General features: G+C 34.5%; 1 protein-coding gene across 1 annotated transcript in view; it reads left to right on the forward strand.

Annotated features, from left to right (window-relative positions):
* LOC122809633 (vitamin D 25-hydroxylase-like) overlaps positions 1 to 23,013 on the forward strand; it is a 734,566-nt gene that overhangs the window by 490,314 nt on the left and 221,239 nt on the right. The window lies entirely within an intron of this gene.

A 23,013-nucleotide genomic window follows, 5' to 3' on the forward strand; every position in this document is an offset into this window, starting at 1 on the left:
TAGAATTTTAAACATGCAGAGTACTAAATTCTGCCAGCTGTTTCCATTCTTGCCAGAAAAGCAGCACATTTAATTAAGTAGCAGGGTAATGCAACTAGGGCTGTATAGTTGTACAGCTATTAGTGCTGTTCCCTTAAGGTGCTTGATTCTTTGGTTCAGTTCCCAGCCAGGACACCTTTGATGGCAGTTTGCAGGTCCTCCGTGGATGTTTTCACTAAAGGTGTTAAGTTCCTTAGTATATTCCATAGAAATTCATATAGATGAATTACACTAATCAAGCTGTTCTTGCTGTATGTCCAATGTGCATGAGTGTATCCATGTGCTTTGCAGACGTGCCTTCTGCTTTATGCAACTTACTTGGAGAAATAGGCTGCCTTTTCCAATAAAGCTGGGCTGCGTAGAATGGGAAAAGAAAATGAAAAGCTGCCATGCCTAAAGTTAATGTTGACGACATGTTTCTTCATTAATGCCTTATATGCAGTCATCTATATAGGTTCATAGGTTAGTACTAAACTAACTGCCCTTGAGAGCTATTTTAATCCTAGCCAATTATCCCTTGTGAGACTCAAACCCTGCACCTTGTGTTTATAAGGCAAACACCTTAACCATTAGGCCACCCTCCCAACCTGTGTCATGATGCACCCCAAAGTCCTAGCACCTAAAGCAAATATCAGCTCTGATGGGTAGCTGTACATTTATATTTCTAATAGTTCCTTATAAGTGCTTATGCAATAGTATGGACCTAATGCTGTTATAGTAGCATTCACTTCCTTCAGACATGCTTTAATGCTGATATCACAGCAATTCACTGATTAGTTAATTTAAGTCACATGTTTTTTGAAAGTGATATTTATTTGAACATTTGGCTTTGTTTCTTCAATCTGCTAGCATCTTGCAAACTTATAATGTGAAAGCTCTTAACAATAAAGCCTTTAAAGTATTTTTTACAAATTGTTGACCTTTCACTGTGCTAGATTTTTAGTTATTGTGATATTGATACATAATAATGTTTGTTGTATTTCATGGTAAAATGCGGGTCAGTACATGTGCACTTTAGTTACATTAGATGCAGTAAATTATACGTCTCTACAGGAGTTCATGATATACATTTACTTTAGGTATACTGATGGAAACAAAAAGTACTTGTACAGAGACAATATACAACACAGTACATATGACTACAATTGTGCATGGCATACATTATGTACACAGATGGAAATAAAAGCAGTAACAGAGATGACCAGACTTGATGTTCTGGAGCCCAAGAAAAACTTTCATTTCATAAATGACTTGTAGTGTTATGTTATAATTTTAGAGTATAAAATATTTAACATTGGCCATACGCAAGAATGTAAAACAGTGGGGAGTTAATTTTGTTTTGAGTGTATGTAGCAAAAAGAAAAATCAGTCAATAAAAAGCATGCAAAGCATGTTGAAAAGTGTACATTTCAAAATTCTGTTCTCTAAAGATACAGCTGTTTAAAAATAAGATTTTTAGAGTTGTGAAGTAATGAATTTAACAATTAGCAGAGATGAATTAATGTTTATTGCAATATATATTTTGATCCTAACTTTAATTTAGAGATTCATACATGCCAAGCATGCAAAAAAATGTACTTGCATTGGTTTGCTATCCTTTAATGCCTCAAGATTAAACAAATTATATTAGCATTTGGCTTAGGAAAAATTATAACCTACGCAGGATGAAAAATTAATGCTACAACTCAAAATCTGAGTCAAGCTGTAAAGGTAGGATTGAAATCTGGATCAAACAGGCTAAGGCAGAAAAAAAGCAGACAGTAAGCTATATTACTGGCAGCTATCGACAGCAAAACATAAAAGTGATATACTTATATGGATGGGAAAAATCTCAGCTTCTTTGTTTGGGAGTATCGTTCACACTCAGTTTGCTTAGTTGCCTCAAGCTTCAATAACCTAACCAAGCAGAGATGTCAAAAAATTGTTCAGAAAATCAGTTTGCCACAGATGTTTTAAATATACTAACAAGAACTGAACTTTTATTCGATAATTGATTCAGAGAGCTTAGACTTTATTGTCTTACATCACTGTACAATATTAAACTTGATATATATTATCTCAAGCTGGAAACTTATGATGCATGAGAAGATACAGGCCTGAAAATTAGAAATATAGGATGCAAACACCTCAGTAAATTGCTTTTGATGAAATAGTATTTTAATGAAATCAGTTCAAAATGTTGTGACTTCACTGTTTAATTTGGCCAACAAAACTTTCAAGGGTCCTCTAGAAGATTTAAGCAGGCCGACCAACATTATCTTTTTTTAATATATCTTGCGAGATGTAGAAAGCCACAAAGTGTGTGATACAAGCTTTTCATTAAAAATGTAAGAAGGGTTTTATTTTGTTCTGCTTAAATACCTAAGTTGTAGTTGTTGACCTATGTGGTGATACTTCTTTTTGTACTTCTCTGCTTTTCTCCCATATTTTAGCAAAAAAAAAATATCTCTGCATTTTTTTAAATTTGTTCTGTGATCTTAGTCTTGTAGCTTCATTTGTAATTATGTGAAGATTGTGTATTACTGCAAGATTGTTTATACATTATACTGCAATTCTATTTCCATAAGTGGAATTCCATATAAAAGTTAGCTTTTGGAAGTTTGAACCCAGTCTGGGACCTCAATCATTCATGTAGCGTCTTCACAGTTGTGACAGGACTGTGATCTACTGCCAGATTTGAGCTTCATTTAGGCATTTATTACAGCATTACTGGTACATTTCTGCACAGTCTGGTGCCTTAGTCTGTGGTGGGATTGCAGTAGTGGCAGTATTGTGAATTCTGCTCCAGGATCTGTACTTCATTATGTTCTATAGCTGTATATACCTGCTTAAAGTTGCATTCTAGTGCATTTATTTACCTTGTTACTGTTTTCCCCCCTTTACTTTGAGTCTGCCACACCCCTCACTGAGATATTAAGCTAAAGGTTTCTGAGAGTATAACCATAGGACTAGAGCTCCAGTTTTTAAAAAGCTGTGTCTCTGGCCTCTGGCTCTTGTGATAATCTGACTTTCAAAGTCCCTCTTTCCCCTCTTTCATTGCTATTGTCTATTGCATAACCTATTTAAGTACTTTCCCACCCATTTTTTTCCCTTTATTCATAATACTACGTGCCCAGCCAGAAAACCAGTATTTCAATTGAGTAAACTTCCCTTACTACAAATTGTCTCATGCTCATTTTCACAGAGCTTCCATCTGCTTAGCACCCTCAGCCACATTCTGAGGGTTGACTTGAGTTAATACTGCTCCATTCTTGGCAGATAAGTTATTTATTTTATTGCTTTGCACAAAAAAACTAAATCAGCCTTAAATCAGGAAGTGCAACTCTATAATGATAGGAGCTTTCTTATTAAACTAAACAGGAAACTAAGTAGACTGATTGTGTCCAACAAGGCCAGTTATGAGGTCAAGATAGGCTCACAGGTTAAGCACAACCACAAGGCCTTTTACAGTTTTGTTTGAAACTTCAAATGCTGCACATCAGTGCTCCAAGCTGGTGGCCAGTGGTGCCAGCTTCACTGATCAGAGTGACACAGCAAATTTGCCGGCAGGCAAATTCAGCTCAAATTTCACCCCCACCACCACCGCTCCCCTTGCCTCCCCATAAAATACTCACTAGCATACCCCCAACTATTAACAGGGATCAGGTTCTGGCAGCACCTGCTAAGGTAAAAAACACAGCTCAGTGGGGCTTCACAATATCCTGGAATGTCTCCTAAATCATTTGAACATGACCTCAAGACCACTTTAGTCACTTTTCAACTATAGCCTCAAAACAGAATTTGTACCATGAGAATGGAGTACTATAATACTTATCCCACTTGACAAAGTTGGACCATGAACTGGCCCCAGAAACTGCATACCTATTAGTCTGGCCAGTCTAATATGCAAAGCATGGAATGAATTATCATGGAAATGATCAGCAAAGACATAGGCAACCTTCACACACTGGATCTAACCCAATTTGGCTTTGTCAAGAGAAGGTCATGGCTACCAAACCTGGTGAACTTCTTTGATAAGGTCACCAAGGCAATGGATATGGGAAAATGGTGCATACCACCTACCAGGCTCTGGCTAAGGCATTTGATACAGGTCCTCCATTGAGAATAGTTGGCAAACTCACCAAATTGGGCATAAACCCTGAAAAAACTCATTGGGTTGCTGGCTGGCTCATAGACAGGGCCCAGGAAGTCAGGATTGGTGAGACCACCTCCTCTCACAGACTGGTCATTAGTGGGGTAGTTTAGATTGCTGTGCTGCTATTTGGCATGTAGTTCTCAGAGGCTAATGTCAAGGGAATTTGACTGATCATATTTGCTGATGATTGCAAATTAGGCGCTAGCATAGATTTCCCCCATGACACAGACATATGACTGGTGCCAAAGTCACAGACTAAAGTCAGTGCCAAGTAATGCATTATAGTGCCTTTTGGGAAAATGGCAACCCAAGCTAATTAATCCATCAGTAAGACATCCCTAAGAGTTGCCACAGTAGTCAAGGTTCTGGGAATGTATATAGACAGTAATCTGGCCTTTTACCAACATGTGGCCAAGGCAGTAAGAAAATCAATCTGTGTCACCCAGCTTATAAGTAAGGGCATGGCATCCAGGTCCAAGGAAGTCATAAACATAGTGTCACCTTGTTTGGCTCTTATCAAACCCATCATATAATGCTCTCTTTGGCATGTACCTGTTCATACATATGCAGCAGTTGGAACACCCAAAAAGGTTCCTTATCAGGAGAATCCAGGGTATAAACACATTGTCCTATATGGATTTTCTTAAAGCCATATCTCTATACTCAGTCTTTTACAGGTTACTAAGAGGTAATCTGCCCCTGACATACAAGGCATTCTCAGATGCAGTTTTGATGAACCTTTTGCACATCCATGAAATTAACAGTATCAGAACCACTAGTTGCAATGAATGAAAATTTGCTTGTAACATAAATAAGATATGCTGGCAAGACAGATGTGTGTCTCAGAGGATCCCCATGTTCTGGATCAGGATCCCCACACATGTGAAGCAGAGTCCAACCCTCCCTATTTAATTGTAACCTTGAACAAAGGATGGGGAAGTGGATATTCACCCTGTGTCTGGCTCCCATGTCTCTGATAGACAAAGGCACACAGTAATGCTCAAACTAACATATCTCCCCACATAATCTCTAGAAACTTCCTAACTAACATACCCCCATCCTAAAAAATGCCCATGATATATAGAGACACAATTGGGTTGGGCCGGGTTGCACGGTCAAGCTTATAAAGGCCTTGGTAGTCCTTAGTATATACCTATGAACCTAAGAACCTGACAGCGTTTGTAAAGACATTGTTCATGAAGGCATCCCAAAGTAAGCTTCTGCAGGTTTTTTTCATTTTTTTCTGTACATCATCACATCTCCCCTTTGTAGCAAATCCTAATAACTTTCTTGACTTGGGTATTCCTCAGTGAGAATCAGAGCTGGCTATGGGTATGTGACAGCTGACCAAGGAAAGGCCATCTTGCAGAAATCTCCTCACTAAGTAGGTCAGTGATAAGATTACTATTAAATTAAACATAATATCAGTACAGTTATTCTCATCTCTTTTGCAAAGACTCCAGAAATTTGTAATGCTTTCTGTGATTCCTCTTCAACACTTTATAAACAAACTCTTATCTCAGACCAAACCTTTTCCATATTTTTGTGATATTCAAATAAAATAAGATGCAGCCTTCTGAACTTCGTTTACTCTTGTTCAGTTTCACAAACTTAGAGAAAAATTAAAGTTAAAAAAGGCACCTGGTCCAGTTATACTCCTTGCACAGTTTTTATAAATGTTCGTAACAGCAACTGGTACATTTAATTCTCAAAATGATGCAACTATATACTTTCCAAGGACTGGCTTCTGCTGTTGATCAAAATCTGTCCACATTTTTTGTAATTGTCAAGGATCAAGATGTGTCTTTGCATAAACCTTCAGAAATGCCACCATTCTTTTTTTAAAGGAAATGCAATGATATTCTAAATTCATATATAAAAAGAACCATCAAAAGGAAGTTAGATGCTCCCATTTCCACAATGCTGGAATCACAAAAATCACATTGTTTTTTTTACCCTTTCATTCTGTTTTTATTCCTGTTAGTTTTTATACTCCTTCAAATATTTCTAGTACTTCACCTTATGTTCTCTTTGACCTCAAACTGCTTAACATTTCTGATCTACTTCTTGGTCTTTCTCTCTATTCTCACCCTCTGACATAAGTCCCTGCATTTTTATTGCCCTCTCTACTTTCCAATCCATTATTCTGAATATATTAAGTCCTCTCTATTTCATTTTTCTCACCTCCCTCTTCTTCCTACTCTGAGCTCTTCTTTGTGCCTTAATTACAATATGTAAATGTGAATTAATATGTAGACTTTTTTGTCTTTTATGTTATATGTAGTGCAATTTCACTCATTATTTTCAGGTATGCAATTCTGTTTTAGAAAGAGATTCCAGTTTGTGAAATTTAGAATTGTGTTGTTAAATTATGAAAACAAATGTTACTTTATGTTTTGCTCCTTGCCATATATCAATCTATTTGAAGACATGAGCCACAGGCCCCAGCCAGTACTTGAATCCAAAAGAACAGTTTGTAAACCACACAAAAGATAAGTAAGGATCCAAGGACAGCAGATAGTTCCAATAAAACTTTCCTTTTAATATGAAACAACCAAAAACCAGGAACATAAGTGCTTTCATAGTGGTGCTACTTCATCAGATGCATAACAGAATGCAAAGCACATGAAACAATTATATAACAGCTTACTAAGTCACATGACTAATTCAAATCACTACTAAAAGGCATATACATTTATAAAGCAAATTTAATAATACAAAATTCTAAAATGACTCATATAAATGATTTTTATGTCTCCCTAGCTGTTATAACTACAAGGAAAATATATATATATATATATATATATATATATATATATATATATATATATACATATATATATATATATATATATGTAAAAAAACTACAGATGACATCTGATTTTTATTTTTATTTCCTATCGAGGCTTCTAGCTTTCAACCTAGGTTTAATAGGTACCCTATCATTCAGGCCATGTCCATAATCTCCCCTTAATCTTATAATCAACTTGGACTCAGTTTGTTCAGTTAAATTGTTTACATCTCCTTTCCTGATGTTCTCAAAAATGCGTGCTATAACCTTGAATTTAAAAAAGTGTATTTGGTTTGTACTTAAAATATCCAAAATCAGAAGAGGATGATACTCCACAACAAACGAAGCAAAACCAGATGAATGAAAAGACAAGTCCTTTATTCGAATAAGTAAGCGCTTTCACGTTGCTTGGAACGCTTCATCAGACTTCAACAAACCATAAAATTTAAATCAACTTATATATAAGTAAAACACCAATGAAAAACACATTGGCAAGTCACATGTAAGTTACAAAAATACATCATTTCCTTTCCATAAAAATTATATAAATACATCATAAAGATCTCATGTTAATAAATGAATAGTAGAAGTAAAATATTAAAACATACTAAAACACATATTAAGACTTATGTTTAATGTTTCAAAGGTTTATCTAATAAAAACGGTCTCAATGAAAATTTATCATTGAGACGATGACCTTTATTTGCAGATAGCTTAATAATCCATTTTGCCTCAGCTTTTTCTGTCTTATTGCCAATATTACCAAGTCTTTCAGTCTCTGTTAACTATCCTATTACTAAAAATCTAAAGGCATGTGTGGTGTCATTTTGTAGTACATGCTTGGCTAGGGCATTCCCTTCATTCTCTCTATGTATAGCATACAAATGCTCTCGTATCCTTTCTCTTAAGGTTCTATTAGTCTTTCCTATATAGAAACAATAACATTTTATGCAGGATGCTAATTAAATCACATTTCTTGACTTACAATCAGCGTATTCATTAAACTCATATTTAACACCAGTATCTGGATGTGTGAAAACATTAGATTTCATTATATATATATACACTAGTTGCAAGAGCGACATGCAAATGTACCCTTTCTCTCAGAGGAGATCTTATTTTTTGGCACTCTCTCATAACAAAGCATACGTTTTAAAGATTTAGTATTCTTATAGCTAAAGGATGGTTTCTCACCCACTAAGTCTTTTATACCATCATCTAACTGTAAAATGTTCCAATGTCTCTTAATAATGTTGACAATAGAAGTATTATTATTAGTAAAGGGTATCACTAGTCTCCTCTTATCATTATTCCTCACTATAGGTCTCTCATCTATGCTGCCTTGTTTTTTAATAAAAGGACGTCCTAGATGTGTACGTTCAAAAGTGTCCAAAGAACGCATATCTCTATTGCAATAGCCTGTATGCCTAAAATCACTTTCTATAGTTTTTAATGCATCAGAGAAAACCAAATCATCACTAGTTATATTAGAAAAAACGTTTCTGATTACTCACAATGTTTCTGTGTATATGGGGGGGGGGGGGTGCATGCTACTTCTGTGAAGAATAGCATTTTTCCTACATACCTTCCTAAATACTTCTGTTTCTAGAGTATTGTCTTTTTTCCTCAATGTCACATCTAAAAAATCAATTGTATTTTGTGAATACATTTCAGTCAACCTAAGAAATGTGGTAGTTCCATTGATATATGGAACAAACTCTTTTAGGAGCTCTAGTGTGCCTCCCCAAATTAAAAAAAGATCATCAACAAAACGTTTATAATATCTTATAGAAGTGGAGTAAGCCAAATGTTCTAAAACATACGTATTCTCCCAGTATGCTAACACAAGGTTAGCATAAGAGTTTGCACAAGATGTGCCCATAGCTACTCCTTTAATTTGAAGGAAGTATTCATTGTTAAAGGTAAAAACATTGTGACAAAGAACCATTTCTAACAGCATTGTGAGTTTAATAACTTGATTGTTGCTAAGTCCTTTGTTTAACAAATATAACCTTAAGAAATCTATCCCTACATCATTGGGTATGCAGGTGAAAAGAGAAACAATGTCTAGTGTTACCATATAATCTGTAGTTTCTAGAATATTGTTCTCATTGAAAGGTGCTAGTGTTTCTAAGAACTGTTTCGTATCACGTAATATAGATCTAGCTGAGGCAAAATGGATTATTAAGCTATCTGCAAATAAAGGTCATGGTCTCAATGATAAATTTTCATTGAGACCATTTTTTTATTAGATAAACCTTTGAAACATTAAACATAAGTCTTAATATGTGTTTTAGTATGTTTTAATATTTTACTTCTGCTATTCATTTAACATGAGATCTTTATGATGTATTTATATAATTTTTATGGAAAGGAAATGATGTATTTTTGTAACTTACATGTGACTTGCCAATGTGTTTTTCATTGGTGTTTTACTTATATATAAGTTGATTTAAATTTTATGGTTTGTTGAAGTCTGATGAAGCGTTCCAAGCAACGTGAAAGCGCTTACTTATTCGAATAAAGGACTTGTCTTTTCATTCATCTGGTTTTGCTTCGTTTGTTGTGGAGTATCATCCTCTTCTGATTTTGGATTTGTGCTTTTTTTGGGAGGTGATACATTACCCTGACAGTGTTCTTTTCTTGCTGTACTTAAAATATGTTAAGATAAAGCACTTGCAATATTGCCTTTTCTGGCATGATAATAATGTTCTCTTATCCTTTCTCTAAGGGTTCTATCTGTTTTCCCTATATAAGATTGAAAACATACGGGACAATAAGCTAAATACACAATATGAGTTGTATCACAGGTAGCATATATATCAAATTTATATTTTTTATGTTGATCTGGATGATTAAATCTCCAGTACGATCAATGTATTGGCAGAATTTACAATGACCACAAGGTGATGTACAATGTTTAGTAAATATTTTCTTATTATTTCTCTTTAAACCTAGGTTGAAAGCTAGATGCCTCAGTAGGAAATAAAAATAAAAATAAAAATCAGATGTCATCTGTAGTTTTTTACATATATATAAGTATATTTTCCTTGTAGTTATAACAGCTAGGGGGACATATAAATATTTTATATGAGTCAATTTAGAATTTTGTATTATTAAATTTGCTTTATAAATGTATATGCCTTTTAGTAGTGATTTGAATTAGTCATGTGACTTAGTAAGATGTTATATAATTGTTTCATGTGCTTTGCATTCTGTTATGCATCTGATGAAGTAGCACCACTATGAAAGCACTTATGTTCCTGGTTTTTGGTTGTCTCATATTAAAAGGAAAGTTTTATTGGAAATATCTGCTGTCCTTGGATCTTTACGCATCTTTTGTATATATCAATCTGTTTGTATGCTCTATTTGATTATTTCTATTTACCTGGCTGGCCTGAAAAGATCCATTTATATCATATTTTTCACACAAATCAAATTACAAATAAATGAATACATAAATAAATAAAATTACTGATTATACCTAAGTTCACCTTGAAATATGGACCATAACAGTAAATGAATAGTTACTAAGACAGTTAACAAATATACTCTCCCCAACAGAACAGATTAATTTCCCTCAGAAACTCACTGCAGCTTTATCATTCAATTTGGATGTTGATTACCATTATGGAGAATACTGCATGGTATGTAGAACTGACTTTATTTACAGTGGATGCCCAAAAGGCATTTGACATAATTAACATAAACATCATATTTACAACTGTAAAGTCCAATATATGTTGCTATCTTATAAATCTAATCAATATGGTAATGTTTAATGATAAAATCTATGTATATTAATATTAGTGCTGCTTTCTGATTTTCTCAGTCAGAGTGATCAAGACAGTGCTGTCCTATTTCTTCATTTATTTTGACTGTGAGACCAACTTTTGCATTAATATAAGCTGATAAGTAATCTTTCTTTAAATACAGGCTTTCCTCTTCATGAATACTTTATTTGTACAGATTGTTTGTTAGATATTACCCCAGCTTAATTTTCAGCTTACATGTTTTTACACATAACATCAAGAATGAAAACATAGTTGCCTGTAAAAATAATCAGCAATAGTCCAAGCTTTTGTATCTTACTAACTGCAAGTCTGCTGTACAAATTCGAGTTTGTTACAGAAACAGTAAAATGTTTAGGATGTGTATATCATGTCAATGCTGAAATCTTTTCAAATTAATTCTTTTAAGATCAATAATTAGCTTAAATCATTTGCGCAGAGGTGGCAACATTATCCTTGTATCATTAACAGGTTGGATTAACCTTGATACAACTAATGTGTTTAACAAAATTGTTGGGGGGTTGTTACAAATTACCTCATTCTTCTTTCATTAGTAGTTATTAATAAAGTAAGAACAATTTGTCAAATTTTTTTCTCAGTTGTTTTTATTGAAATTTTTTCCAACAAAACATTAATATATAACAACAAATATTAGAAAACAAATATACATGTCTAAAAGAACAATAAACAACTAAAATATGTTTTCAATGGTGTCTAATATAAAACAAATTTTTTTAAACAGAAAAAGACGTGATAAGAGTAATTGTTAGCTAATTATTAAAGTCTGTTTACTCAGCAGTTCTTTGAATTTCAACCATGTATTATATGAAGAGGTGATTCTAGATGTTCTTGTCTTGATCATGATAAGTTCAAGATTGCAGACTTCAGTTGCCAAGTGTACAAATTCCTTCAGCCTGATTCTTCCAGCTCTTGGTGATAACATTCCTTTCTAATGTTAAGATACTCAACAAATATTACGATGCTATGGCTAAGTTATTGAGTGATAATTTCTATTTAGTGGCCAGTGAACAATCAGTACAAGCCACTATTGCTTATGTTAGTAATACATTGCTGGATATGTTTAAAGGAGATATTTTGGACCAAGAACTGTTTGATTATCTATCTATTAGAACTCCCCTTGTACCTACAATACAAGGACTACCCAAAATTCATAAAGATCCTATTGATCCCCCGATGAGACCAATAGTATCGGGGCAAGGCTGGGTTACTGAGCACATGTCTGTTTATGTTGAGAAATACCTACGTCCTGCATTGAATGAAAACAGGGTTGTGCTTAAAGATTCTAAACAGTTTTTATCTGATTTATATGATTGCCTAGGTGATATTCGTGACCTGAATAGCTTGATCTTTGTAACATTTGATATACAGTCTCTATTTACCGTTCTTCCGAACGATGTAGGGTTATCCTATATTACTGATTATCTTCTGTTACATAGTAATTATACACCAGTTCAGGTTGACCTTGTAGTACATTTTCTTGAACTCATCTTAGAGAACAACTTCTTTACATTTGGAAACACGTTCTACCAGCAGCGAGGGGGTGTAGCTATGGGCACGCCATGTGCCAATAGCTACGCCAATATGCTCTTGGCGCATTGGGAACTTGAGACCTTATTTAATCTAGAAGTGTTCCAGCAGCAGGTGGCCTTTTACGGACGTTTCGTGGATGATGTTTTTTTTTTATGGAGAGGCAGTGTGGATGAATTGAGTGCATTTCACACTATGGTAAATCAGCTAACGGATTATTTGAATTTTAGTATGAACTATTCTAGACTCAGGATAGAATTCCTTGACCTATATGTTGAGAAGTTAGAATGTGGTCTGATTAATACAGGAGTTTATAGGAAACCCTGTTATTTTAATACCTTATTGCAGCGTGATAGTATGCACCCACAGCACATTTTTAGAAATATTATCAGAGGCCAAGGCATGAGAACCTCTCGATTAAATGCCACTGAAGAAGGTTTCATAACAGAAGTGGGTGATTTGAAATTGAGATTAGAAGAACGTGGCTATGGCTCACAAGAGATTGATTCTAATCTTATGGATGTCAATGAGCTTAGGCTCAGTAGGGCCGCTCCTTATTTTGGACCGGCTGTCAATGTTGAGAGTATTAATATAGAGAGAGGTAGACACGAGGGAACAGCCCATGTAAAAATCTCCTTACCTTATAGTACTGATTGCCCAGCAATTAGAAACATTATTACAAGACATTGGCCTATTCTTTGCACTGATGACATTATTGGCAAGATTGTGGGTACTAAACCTTCTTTCCTATATAGGAATAAACTGAATCTGAGGAGAATGCTTTGCTATTCAAAGAGAGATGAATGGTCCATGGGTTCTAAGTATACTAAACCATGTGGACATTGTAATTACTGTAGCTCCATTGATACTACTCCCTCTTTTCAACATCCTGACCTACATACCAGCTTCAGCACACATGCTGATGCTACTTGTGAAACTACTCACATAGTTTATTTGGCAGTCTGTCAAGTATGCAATGCATTTTACATTGGAAAAACGAATCATCGTTTTAGGGACAGGATACGTGAACATCTTTACCACATTAGGAAAGCTTCTTCACATAATGCCTTGGCCAAACATGTGGTTCAGGCTGGAACTGAACACTACTTTTTGTTCAGAGCACTTGAAACAATCAAGCCTGATATACGTGGGGGTGATATCAGGAACCACACTGAAAGCAGAGAGAGTAGATGGATAGTCAGATTAAGAGCAGATAGGGGCTCCGGACTTAATGAGAGAGCCTCCATTAAGCCCATACTAAAGAAACGTAGGAATGTGAAAGTCTTGAAATCATAATCTTTATAAGTATTTATGTAAATGTTTTTATATATATTTTTACTAAAATATACAGATACATTTTTTATTTTTATTTTTATATGTAACTTTTAACATGATTTTATACTAACATATTCACATCTGCAAATGTCATTCATTTTTACATAGATATTTGTATTTGACATGTTCATGTGTCATTCCTTGTGTTGTTTTTGCTTCATTTTCTCTCATTAATATATAAATAAGTAGTTGTATATGACAGGCTAATGGAGACTGTATTTTCTGTATATATATATAGCCTCTGTGAATGATGGTCTTTGTAATGTGATCTGAGGAAGCTCTACTATATGAGTGAAAGCGCTTATCTGACCTGCAGTGAATTAAAGTTTTGGATTTATACCTGAGAGACTTGGCTTGACTTTGTGTGGCTCTGTGTCGCCCATGCTTCTCCTTTATTCTTTATTTTTTACACATTCTACTTGGAGCATTGGGCGTTTGTCCTGACCACAAGCGAGTGGTTTTATTGTGTATATATATATAAGTATATTTTCCTTGTAGTTATAACAGCTAGGGGGACATATAAATATTTTATATGAGTCAATTTAGAATTTTGTATTATTAAATTTGCTTTATAAATGTATATGCCTTTTAGTAGTGATTTGAATTAGTCATGTGACTTAGTAAGATGTTATATAATTGTTTCATGTGCTTTGCATTCTGTTATGCATCTGATGAAGTAGCACCACTATGAAAGCACTTATGTTCCTGGTTTTTGGTTGTTTCATATTAAAAGGAAAGTTTTATTGGAAATATCTGCTGTCCTTGGATCCTTACGTATCTTTTGTATATATCAATCTGTGTTTGTATGCTCTATTTGATTGTTTCTATTTACCTGGCTGGCCTGAAAAGATCCATTTATATCATATTTTTCACACAAATCAAATTACAAATAAATGAATACATAAATAAATAAAATTACTGATTATACCTAAGTTCACCTTGAAATATGGACCATAACAGTAAATGAATAGTTACTAAGACAGTTAACAAATATACTCTCCCCAACAGAACAGATTAATTTCCCTCAGAAACTCACTGCAGCTTTATCATTCAATTTGGATGTTGATTACCATTATGTAGAATACTGCATGGTATGTAGAACTGACTTTATTTACAGTGGATGCCCAAAAGGCATTTGACATAATTAACATAAACATCATATTTACAACTGTAAAGTCCAATATATGTTGCTATCTTATAAATCTAATCAATATGGTAATGTTTAATGATAAAATCTATGTATATTAATATTAGTGCTGCTTTCTGATTTTCTCAGTCAGAGTGATCAAGACAGTGCTGTCCTATTTCTTCTTCATTTATTTTGACTGTGAGACCAACTTTTGCATTAATATAAGCTGATAAGTAATCTTTCTTTAAATACAGGCTTTCCTCTTCATGAATACTTTATTTGTACAGATGGTTTGTTAGATATTACCCCAGCTTAATTTTCAGCTTACATGTTTTTACACATAACATCAAGAATGAAAACATAGTTGCCTGTAAAAATAATCAGCAATAGTCCAAGCTTTTGTATCTTGCTAACTGCAAGCCTGCTATACAAATTCGAGTTTGTTACAGAAACAGTAAAATGTTTAGGATGTGTATATCATGTCAACGCTGAAATCTTTTCAAATTAATTCTTTTAAGATCAATAATTAGCTTAAATCATTTGCGCAGAGGTGGCAACATTATCCTTGTATCATTAACAGGTTGGATTAACCTTGATACAACTAATGTGTTTAACAAAATTGTTGGGTTGTTACAAATTACCTCATTCTTCTTTCATTAGTAGTTATTAATAAAGTAAGAACAATTTGTCAAATTTTTTTCTCAGTTGTTTTTATTGAAATTTTTTCCAACAAAACATTAATATATAACAACAAATATTAGAAAACAAATATACATGTCTAAAAGAACAATAAACAACTAAAACATGTTTTCAATGGTGTCTAATATAAAACAAATTTTTTTAAACAGAAAAAGACGTGATAAGAGTAATTGTTAGCTAATTATTAAAGTCTGTTTACTCAGCAGTTCTTTGAATTTCAACCATGTATTATATGAAGAGGTGATTCTAGATGTTCTTGTCTTGATCATGATAAGTTCAAGATTGCAGACTTCAGTTGCCAAGTGTACAAATTCCTTCAGCCTGATTCTTCCAGCTCTTGGTGATAACATTTCTTTCTAATGTTAAGATACTCAACAAATATTACGATGCTATGGCTAAGTTATTGAGTGATAATTTCTATTTAGTGGCCAGTGAACAATCAGTACAAGCCACTATTGCTTATGTTAGTAATACATTGCTGGATATGTTTAAAGGAGATATTTTGGACCAAGAACTGTTTGATTATCTATCTATTAGAACTCCCCTTATACCTACAATACAAGGACTACCCAAAATTCATAAAGATCCTATTGATCCCCCGATGAGACCAATAGTATCGGGGCAAGGCTGGGTTACTGAGCACATGTCTGTTTATGTTGAGAAATACCTACGTCCTGTATTGAATGAAAACAGGGTTGTGCTTAAAGATTCTAAACAGTTTTTATCTGATTTATATGATTGCCTAGGTGATATTCGTGACCTGAATAGCTTGATCTTTGTAACATTTGATATACAGTCTCTATTTACCATTCTTCCGAATGATGTAGGGTTATCCTATATTTCTAATTATCTTCTGTTACATAGTAATTATACACCAGTTCAGGTTGACCTTGTAGTACATTTTCTTGAACTCATCTTAGAGAACAACTTCTTTACATTTGGAAACACGTTCTACCAGCAGCAAGGGGGTGTAGCTATGGGCACGCCATGTGCCAATAGCTACGCCAATATGTTCTTGGCGCATTGGGAACTTGAGACCTTATTTAATATAGAAGTGTTCCAGCAGCAGGTGGCCTTTTACGGACGTTTCGTGGATGACGTTTTTGTTTTATGGAGAGGCAGTGTGGATGAATTGAGTGCATTCCACACTATGGTAAATCAGCTAACGGATTATTTGAATTTTAGCATGAACTATTCTAGACTCAGGATAGAATTCCTTGACCTATATGTTGAGAAGTTAGAATGTGGTCTGATTAATACAGGAGTTTATAGGAAACCCTGTTATTTTAATACCTTATTGCAGCGTGATAGTATGCACCCACAGCACATTTTTAGAAATATTATCAGAGGCCAAGGCATGAGAACCTCTCGATTAAATGCCACTGAAGAAGGTTTCATAACAGAAGTGGGTGATTTGAAATTGAGATTAGAAGAACGTGGCTATGGCTCACAAGAGATCGAGTCTAATCTTATGGATGTCAATGAGCTTAGGCTCAGTAGGGCCGCTCCTTATTTTGGACTGGCTGTCAATGTTGAGAGTATTAATATAGAGAGAGGTAGACACGAGGGAACAGCCCGTGTAAGAATCTCCTTACCTTATAGTACTGATTGCCCAGCAATTAGAAACATTATTACAAGACATTGGCCTATTCTTTGCACTGATGACATTATTGGCAAGATTGTGGGTACTAAACCTTCTTTCCTATATAGGAATAAATTGAATCTGAGGAGAATGCTTTGCTATTCAAAGAGAGATGAACGGTCCATGGGTTCTAAGTATACTAAACCATGTGGACATTGTAATTACTGTAGCTCCGTTGATACTACTCCCTCTTTTCAACATCCTGATCTACATACCAGCTTCAGCACACATGCTGATGCTACTTGTGAAACTACTCATATAGTTTATTTGGCAGTCTGTCAAGTATGCAATGCATTTTACGTTGGAAAAACGAATCATCGTTTTAGGGACAGGATACGTGAACATCTTTACCACATTAGGAAAGCTTTTCCACATAATGCCTTGGCCAAACATGTGGTTCAGGCTGGAGCTGAACACTACTTTTTGTTCAGAGCACTTGAAACAATCAAGCCTGATATACGTGGGGGTGATATCAGGAACCACATTGAAAGCAGAGAGAGTAGATGGATAGTCAGATTAAGAGCAGATAGGGGCTCTGGACTTAATGAGAGAGCCTCCATTAAGCCCATACTAAAGAAACATAGGAATGTGAAAGTCTTGAAATCATAATCTTTATAAGTATTTATGTAAATGTTTTTATATATATTTTTACTAAAATATACATAGATACATTTTTTATTTTTATTTTTATATGTAACTTTTAACGTGATTTTATACTAACATATTCACATCTGCAAATGTCATTCATTTTTACATAGATATTTGTATTTGACATGTTCATGTGTCATTCCTTGTGTTGTTTTTGCTTCATTTTCTCTCATTAATATATAAATAAGTAGTTGTATATGATAGGCTAATGGAGACTGTATTTTCTGTATATATATATATATATATATATATATATATATATATATATATATATATATATAGCCTCTATGAATGATGGTCTTTGTAATGTGATCTGAGGAAGCTCTACTATATGAGTGAAAGCGCTTATCAGACCTGCAGTGAATTAAAGTTTTGGATTTATACCTGAGAGACTTGGCTTGACTTTGTGTGGCTCTGTGTCGCCCATGCTTCTCCTTTATTCTTTATTTTTTACACATTCTACTTGGAGCATTGGGCGTTTGTCCTGACCACAAGCGAGTGGTTTTATTGTGTATATATATATATATATATATATATATATATATAAGTATATTTTCCTTGTAGTTATAACAGCTAGGGGGACATATAAATATTTTATATGAGTCAATTTAGAATTTTGTATTATTAAATTTGCTTTATAAATGTATATGCCTTTTAGTAGTGATTTGAATTAGTCATGTGACTTAGTAAGCTGTTATATAATTGTTTCATGTGCTTTGCATTCTGTTATGCATCTGATGAAGTAGCACCACTATGAAAGCACTTATGTTCCTGGTTTTTGGTTGTTTCATATTAAAAGGAAAGTTTTATTGGAAATATCTGCTGTCCTTGGATCCTTACGTATCTTTTGTATATATCAATCTGTGTTTGTATGCTCTATTTGATTGTTTCTATTTACCTGGCTGGCCTGAAAAGATCCATTTATATCATATTTTTCACACAAATCAAATTACAAATAAATGAATACATAAATAAATAAAATTACTGATTATACCTAAGTTCACCTTGAAATATGGACCATAACAGTAAATGAATAGTTACTAAGACAGTTAACAAATATACTCTCCCCAACAGAACAGATTAATTTCCCTCAGAAACTCACTGCAGCTTTATCATTCAATTTGGATGTTGATTACCATTATGGAGAATACTGCATGGTATGTAGAACTGACTTTATTTACAGTGGATGCCCAAAAGGCATTTGACATAATTAACATAAACATCATATTTACAACTGTAAAGTCCAATATATGTTGCTATCTTATAAATCTAATCAATATGGTAATGTTTAATGATAAAATCTATGTATATTAATATTAGTGCTGCTTTCTGATTTTCTCAGTCAGAGTGATCAAGACAGTGCTGTCCTATTTCTTCTTCATTTATTTTGACTGTGAGACCAACTTTTGCATTAATATAAGCTGATAAGTAATCTTTCTTTAAATACAGGCTTTCCTCTTCATGAATACTTTATTTGTACAGATGGTTTGTTAGATATTACCCCAGCTTAATTTTCAGCTTATATGTTTTTACACATAACATCAAGAATGAAAACATAGTTGCCTGTAAAAATAATCAGCAATAGTCCAAGCTTTTGTATCTTACTAACTGCAAGCCTGCTATACAAATTCGAGTTTGTTACAGAAACAGTAAAATGTTTAGGATGTGTATATCATGTCAACGCTGAAATCTTTTCAAATTAATTCTTTTAAGATCAATAATTAGCTTAAATCATTTGCGCAGAGGTGGCAACATTATTCTTATATCATTAACAGGTTGGATTAACCTTGATACAACTAATGTGTTTAACAAAATTGTTGGGGGGTTGTTACAAATTACCTCATTCTTCTTTCATTAGTAGTTATTAATAAAGTAAGAACAATTTGTCAAATTTTTTTCTCAGTTGTTTTTATTGAAATTTTTTCCAACAAAACATTAATATATAACAACAAATATTAGAAAAAAATATATACATGTCTAAAAGAACAATAAACAACTAAAATATGTTTTCAATGGTGTCTAATATAAAACAAAGTTTTTTAAACAGAAAAAGACGTGATAAGAGTAATTGTTAGCTAATTATTAAAGTCTGTTTACTCAGCAGTTCTTTGAATTTCAACCATGTATTATATGAAGAGGTGATTCTAGATGTTCTTGTCTTGATCATGATAAGTTCAAGATTACAGACCTCAGTTGCCAAGTGTACAAATTCCTTCAGCCTGGTTCTTCCAGCTCTTGGTGATAAAATTTCTTTCTAATGTTAAGATACTCCATAAAATAGGGTATTTTATTTTCATGACATAAGTGGGGAATAGGTGTATTAAATAAAATAGGAGATTTGGTCAGCATAAATGTTTCAGGAAAAACAGACTGCAAGAGAGAATTAATGTTATCTCAATATGTTTTATAAGTAAGTAAATAACCACAAAAGCATTTGTATCATTGCTCTCTATATCCCCCCTGGTAACAACACCACTACTCTGGAGGACATACTCCTCTGGACCTCAACCAATATTAAGGAGGAGATCTATATACTTGGAGGCATAAACATCAATTGGAATAAAATAAATAACCCCAATCCCACTGTATCCATCAATCTATTTAACTATACACAAATTACTAACTCCATCACCAGGCCCAATAAAACAACCCCCCAAGTACCACACTAGACTGGATCCTAGCTTCCCATCCCAATAAAATCTTGAACTCTGGCATCACACCCAATCCTATAGGAGACCACTTGCCAACATTTATCTACCGAGCTACCCACTCCTCTCCTCACCTACACCAAGTCATCCACACACGTAACCTCACAAACTTTGACCCACCTACCTTCAATAACTCCCTGAAACAAGCAAATTGGAACCCACTAAAAACCTTTCCACTAGATAATGCCTTAGAATTTTTCAACTCCTCCTTCTTAAACATCCTCAACTCCCTAGTGCCACCAAGAACAAAAAGAGTAAAAACCAAATCTGCCCCTTGGCTAAACAAAGATACCAAAAAACTTATGCTACAAAGAGACAAATCCTGGAAAGCATACCATCAAAACAAGCATCCTGAAACTTTTCTTAACTATAAACAACTCTGAAACCTTGCTAAAAAACAAATCATCAGAGACAAATAGTCCTACTATATTAAACTCCAATCTAACCAATCTAAAAGCCCAAAACAATTCTGGAACTCCATTAATTCACTTCTCAACCCAGGTACCAAAAGCAACCCCTGCCCTGACACCAGCAAATCTGACCCTGAAATAGCCTCTCTATTCAACTCCTTCTTCACTAACTCCATAGCTAAACTGACCAAAACCTTCCTTAACAATAACCCCAACCCTCAATCCACCTTTCGTCACCACCACCTACAACACCCTCCGCCCCAACTCTCCACCTATATTCAACCTTAAACCCATCTCAAAATCTTATATAAAAAAATTACTGTCCAAATGAAAACCTTGCTCCAGTGCCCATGACAATGTCCCATCCTCCTTCCTAAAAATAGCCGCAGATGGTATCGCTCTTCCCATTAGCATCCTGATCAATAGATCCATGCTAGAATCTTATGTTCCCAAATTATGGCACATTGCCTTCATTCTACCTCTCCATAAAGGAGGCAAAAACAATAACATCTCCAACTTCCACCCCATAGCCATCCTCTCCCCAATTTCCAAACTACTAGAAAAATGTGTTCACATTTAGCTCATGTCATTCTTAGCCAATAACCAACTAATCAGTCCAACCCAACACGGCTTCCATCCAGGCCATAGTACACCCACTGCACTTCTCTCCTTCCTAGAGACAATAAATTTTGCCTGGTACTCTGGAAAAATAGTTTCTACTGTTCTTCTCGAGATCTGTCCAAGACATTCAATACCATCTCCCACACCCATCTCCTAAACCATCTCTCCAACCTTAATCTCTCCCAGAATACCTTATCCTGATTCTCTAGCTACCTCTCCAATAGATGTCAATCAGCAAAATGGGTGACAGGCAACACAACCTTCCTTCTCACCCCCACTGGGGTTCCCCAGGGATCCATACTCAGTCCAATGCTGTTTAACATCTTTATTAATTTCCACAAAGCTATACCCAATACCAAAATTGTACAATATGCAGATGATTCTACATTAATCTGGAGTGCCACCAATCTTCCAGAGCTTCAAACACTGACCCAAGCTGCTTTCTCCACCACTGAAAATTGGATGCTTCAGAATCACCTTCCACTAAATGCCAATACATCCAAAATACTATTATTCTCCCTCAAAAATCTTCCCCTCTTGATAAAAACTCATTCCAAATCATTAGCCAAAACAACTCCACTATAGAGGTTGTTCCCTTTGCCAAACTACTTGGGGTCACTTTTGATGAACACCTGAAATTCGACACTCACATCCAGCAAAACATTAAAAAAAACATATAAAACTTGGTATGCTATACAGGAACATCCAATTTATCTCTCCTTCCACCAGACAAATGCTTGCCACTACCTATCTACTCCCCTCACTAATGTATGGTGCTCCTCTATTAACTAACTTATCTGCCACACTCACTTCAAAATTGGAAGTCTGTTATAATAAGATTTCTAAATTTGTCACCAAAGCCAAATACTCCTCCCATCACTGTATTGCCCTTAATTTGTTGCACTGGCTTAAACTCTCCAACCATCTAGACTATCTTCAGATTACCACAGCCCACAAACTAATCTCTCAACCCTCTAAGTGCCCTGCTCTATACAACATCCTTCTCCCCTACACTCCTCAGAGAACTCTCAGATCTACTCACCAAAACCTAATCTGTGTCTGAAAACCCAATCAGTCTGCTGGTCAACTTCTGCTATCCTTTTCCTTAGCAAAAAAAAAAAATGGAATTCTCTTCCTTCCTCTCTAAGGACCCGTGCAAACTTTGAAAACTTTAAATCTCAGTTACATTCCTTCCTTTACTCTAACAGAATATGCAACTTCATTCTCCCCACCTAGTCCTATAATTCTCTCTCCACCTCTAAACCCCTCTCCAGCTATGATTACTAGCCTCTCTAGCTATGATCTATAGGCTACCACACATATGTACATATTGTGAATATCAAATTTGTACCATGTACCTAAAAATTTATACCTGCTCTCTAACATGAAATGTAACTGTGAATTGTTCATTAATAATATTGTGACTGTATCTAAAGGTACCATGTACCTAAGAAATTACACCTGCTGTCTAGTATGAAACACACTTGTAAATTGTTGTTCTTTTATATATTGTATCT

This window comes from Protopterus annectens, chromosome 8.part0 (assembly GCF_019279795.1).
Source record: "Protopterus annectens isolate FY-2018-M chromosome 8.part0, PAN1.0, whole genome shotgun sequence".
Taxonomy (NCBI): Eukaryota; Metazoa; Chordata; order Ceratodontiformes; family Protopteridae; genus Protopterus; species Protopterus annectens.